The 5,000-nt window shown below is 35.9% G+C and overlaps 1 long non-coding RNA gene across 2 annotated transcripts in view; it reads left to right on the plus strand.

Moving 5' to 3' along the window:
* Positions 1-5,000, plus strand: part of LOC135208976 (uncharacterized) — a 510,553-nt gene that overhangs the window by 463,225 nt on the left and 42,328 nt on the right. For both annotated transcript variants that reach the window (XR_010313262.1, XR_010313263.1), the window contains one exon: positions 1,951-1,979. This is a non-coding gene — a long non-coding RNA (uncharacterized LOC135208976). The remainder of the gene's footprint in view (positions 1-1,950; positions 1,980-5,000) is intronic.

Here is a 5,000-nt window from a genome sequence, read left to right on the forward strand (position 1 = left end):
TAAAGGAAAAATCACTTGAATTGAATTCAGCTTTACGAAAAAATAACTTGAATTGAATTCAGCTTAAAGAAAAATCACTTGAAATGAATTCATTTCGAAGAAAAATCACTTGAATTGAATTCAGCTTAAAGAAAAATCACTTGAATTGAATTCAGTTTAAATAAAACTCTCTTGAGTTTAATTCAGTTCGAAGAAAAATCACTTGAATTGAATTCGGTTTAAAGAAAACTCTCTTGAATTGAATTCTGTTCAAAGAAAAATCACTTGAATTGAATTCAGTTTAAAGAAAAATCACTTGAATTGAATTCAGTTTAAATAAAACTCTCTTGAGTTTAATTCAGTTCGAAGAAAAATCACTTGAATTGAATTCGGTTTAAAGAAAACTCACTGGAATTGAATTCAGTTTAAAGAAAAATCACTTGAATTGAATTAGTTTAAAGAAAACTCACTTGAATTGAATTCAGTTTAAAGAAAAATCACTTGAATTGAATTCGGTTCAAAGAAAAATCACTTGAATTGAATTCAGCTTAAAGAAAAATCACTTGAATTAAATTCCGCTTAAAGAAAAATCACTTAAAATAAATTCACTTAAAGAAAAATAACTTAATTGAATTCAGTTTAAAAGAAAAACTCACTTGAATTGAATCTAGTTCAAAGAAAAATCACTTGAATTGAATTCAGCTTAAAGAAAACTCACTGGAATTGAATTCTGTTCAAAGAAAAATAACTTGAATTGTATTCAGGTTAAAGAAAGCTCACTTAGACAGCTCTTAAAGACTCGCTTCATTTGAATTTGCTTAAAAACCCCAGTTTTTTTGTGAATTTACGTAAATAAATTAACGTAAAATTAATTCATTTCAAAAACTCATTTTATGTGCATTCACTTAAAAATTAATTCCCTTAAAAGAAAACAAAGTTTACTTGAATTTAAGTAAAAAAAACTCACTTAAAATTAATCTAATTGAAAACTCGCTTTACATTAATTTAAGTAAAAAAATCGCTTAAAATTGATTTAATTGAAAACTTACTTTACATATAGTAAAAAAAAAACTCACTTAAAATTGATTTAATTGAAAACTCACTTTACATAAATTTAAGTAAAAAAAAAACTCACTTAATATTAATTTAATTGGATACTGACTTGACATGAATTTAAGTAAAAAAAAAATGCTCACTTGTAATGTATTCACTTTAAAGTAAACCAACTTAAAATTCACCTAAAAGAAAATATAAGATAACGAAGCAATTTATTATAGCCGCGAGGTAGATGCTGGAATCTTCCAGGCTTTTGGCTTCCAGATTCTGTTGGTTGTGGCAGAATCAAGCGTATGGAAAGGCGACACAGGCCTAAGTACCTCTCTCTCTCTCTCTCTCTCTCTCTCTCTCTCTCTCTCTCTCTCTCTCTCTCTCTCTCCTAAAACGTCACAGAAATACGACGAACATTCTCCCAGAAATCCGACGTCACACCAGAAAGCAATATTTCTCTTAATGTTGGAAGTAATAAGAAATTGCTGATCAGGCAGACCAATAGGCTCTTGGTTGAGAGAGAGAGAGAGAGAGAGAGAGAGAGAGAGAGAGAGAGAGAGAGAGAGGCGGGGGAGGTGGGGCTTGCTTGGCATTGAAGGGAAAATCTATTGGGTAGTGACCTATTGCCCTATTGGTAATGGTCGCGTAAGACAATAAAAGCCGTAAGCTCTCTCTCTCTCTCTCCTCTCTCTCTCTCTCTCTCTCTCTCTCTCTCTCTCTTCGCTTTTCAGCATTATTCCTGCTGACGTTGGCATCTGGGAGGTTGTAATAAGAGGCAGGCGAAGATTAACTACCTCATCGGAAACTGTAAACAGGATTTTACTATAGAATTGTGTATGTATGTATGTACTATTTGTATATATATGTATATATATATACTTATGTATTATCTCTGTACTAATAATATCCTTTTTCTCCCTACAGAGACCAAGGTGAATTTCATCTGCTTGCTGGTAAGTGTTAAATTTTTTTCATTAAAATTGTTCTGATATGTGTGTGTGTGTGTGTTTACTCGTACGTAATGCATATATATATATTGTGTGAGCATTTGAGGGCATTTGTGTATCTTATCCTGACCGTAATAAACTTGCATTGTTTAGCTAAAACCCCCCCCCCGGTTTTGTTTAAAAAAAAAATGCTAACGGTTGAAAATCTTTTGCAAATATGAAAATAAATAAAAAACAAAAACAAAATTGAGTTTCGACAGATACGAACAGTTTTCTGAAATATCACATTTCTCTCACAAAAGCAAAAAAAAAAAAAATGCTAATTCCTCAATAAAAAAAACGAATGAAGGTCGTTGGAAAAAAAATATCAAAAGACTGAAAGAAAGCCACGCATTCATAAACTCCCCCTGCCCCCCTTACCAATACAAATAAATAAAAAAAATGAAACAATTATATATATCATCTCGAATAGGACTGAATTTCTGTATGGAGATTTACTACCTTGATTTTTTGTGCACATTCTGTTTTGAAAGATTTTGGGAAGGGGGGAGGGGTGGAGGTTAGGGAGGGTTTGGAGGGATTTTGGGAGGGGTTGGAGGGACTTGGGAGGAGGGGGAGGACTTCGGAGGAGGGGGAGGGGGAGGGGGAACCTTGGGGTAGGGCCAGGATATATAAATATATTTCACTCTAATATATAATGTATGACTCTCCCAGTCTTGGCGGTACTTGGCAGAGGGAAGAAAGAAAGGGGTGTTGGTGGAGGAAGAAAGGGGAGGGTTGATATTGGACCTGTGAGAGGGGGGGTTGGAGAGTTAGAGAGGGTAAGGGAGTCGTATGGTTGTAGGAGAAAGCTACAGGAAGTGGTAGCAGGATTTTTTCTCTCATGTTAAACACTATACACGATCTCTCTCTCTCTCTCTCTCTCTCTCTCTCTCTCTCTCTCTCTCTCTCTCAGACGTAGCCAGTGGCTAGTATTTTTTTTTTCTTTTTTTTTACTCCGAGTAGTTTTCCTAATATAATACTTTTGTTGAAGGTATCTTTTCCACACTCAGTACTTTCCAAAGTGGCCGTCTTATACATAAGTTTTCCAAAAATGGCTGCTATATATTTCGATTTTTTTGTGAATTCTTGAAAAATTAAAGATGGCTGACACCTCGGGTTACAAAATGTCAAGATGGCAACCACATCGCTTAACGAATTCTCAAGATTTTAGAATTTTCAAGATGGCTGCTACCTGATGTAAAAAATTTCTAAGATGGCTGCCACCTCCCATTACAATATTTTCAAAATGGCTGCCACCTCACATTACAATATTTTCAAAATGGCTGCCACCTCACATTACAAAATTTTCAAAATGGCTGCCACCTCACGTTACAACATTTTCAAAATGGCTGCCACCTCACATTACAAAATTGTCAAAATGGCTGTCGGAAATCAAATGGTTCACTGATGATTCATCTTTCAAAAAAATACAAAATGTAAATAAATAAGTAAATGAATATATTAATAAATAAAGTATTGATCAAATATTAAAAGGAGTGAACCCTTTCACATTTAGTTGTCATCAGAACAAAATGTCAACAGAGAGAGAGAGAGAGAGAGAGAGAGAGAGAGAAACATGCCTTTGATTGTTTATATATTGCTTTGATGTACTGCAACACAAGCTATTGATTGACGCATTTTGATGACATCATAATCAGGTAATATTCTGAGTGTTTTGCCTCGCATCTCCCTCCCGCCCCCACCCCTCCCCCATTTCCCCTCCCCCAGGACACCCACACACACACAAACACGCCTACCCACCCCCCTCCCCCTCCCCCTCCCTCTCCCCATTGCTTTCCCGGCCAAATGCTAATTAAAGCATTCTCGAATTATCGGTACCTTTGGAAATGTACATTTAATACCCCTTTCCCCAATCCCCTTCCCCCCCTCCCCATCCCCCATCCCCTCCCTGCTCCCCCTCCACCCCCCTCCACCTTCCCTCCCTCTCCCACCACCTCCCCCCCCCTCCCCTCCCCCCCCCCCCCCCACCCTCCTTCGCCCCACCTCCCCCTCCCGTGAGACGTTCCTCTCGAAAAAAAACATACGATTGATTTCGAACGTTTCGTGAATTCGAGGTGAAATGTTTAATGTACATATATAATTAAATATGTATATATATGTATATGTTATATATACATATGTATATACGGTATATATATTATGTATATGTATATGCATACCTCGATGCCGTTGTGTTGGCCCCCAAAATGGACATGTGATGCCAACTGACACCCCAGCCCTAATTACCTTGATGCCTCAATTAGCTGGCTAACCTCATTTGGCCCTGTGGGAGGGGGGGGTCAGGGGGAGGGGAGTAGAGGAGGGGGAAGGGGCTAAGGGGTCACTCACCTGACATGCTGTTATTCTTTTCGTGCTTTTATATCTCACGCCTTTTTCTTTTCACGCTTGTTTTTTGTTTTTGTTTTTTCTTTTTGGTGTTTTAGCAAGTGTTTTTTTTTTTTAGATTTTATTTTCACACATTTTTTTTTATCATTTTGCGGTTTTCTGTTCACTATACTTTTTTCTTTTGCGGTTTCTGTTTCACACTTTTTTCATTCTTTTTGCTTTGGTTTTTCTATTCACACTTATTTTTTAATCCCGCTTTCTTGTCACACCTTTTTATTTTCACACGTTTTTATTTGTCTGATCACTTTTCTTTTTTATATATAATTTTTTCCTTTTCTCGCTTTTTTATACTTTTTTGGCGCCTTTTTCTATTTCACATTTTTGCGTAAGACGAGTTTTTATTTTTATTTCGATTTTCATATACGAATGGAGATGCCCTATAGATACTTTATCTTATAATTTCTCTTTTCTTATGATAATTTTCTTAGCTTAATCCAAGTGAAGGTAAAGCAGAGAGATTAATTTCAGAAAGATATGAATAATTGAAGTCAAATAGAAAATAATGATCCTTTATTAAGTGATTTACCTCTCTCTCTCTCTCTCTCTCTCTCTCTCTCTCTCTCTCTCTCTCTCTCTCTC

Source organism: Macrobrachium nipponense, chromosome 37 (genome assembly GCF_015104395.2).
Source record: "Macrobrachium nipponense isolate FS-2020 chromosome 37, ASM1510439v2, whole genome shotgun sequence".
Taxonomy (NCBI): Eukaryota; Metazoa; Arthropoda; class Malacostraca; order Decapoda; family Palaemonidae; genus Macrobrachium; species Macrobrachium nipponense.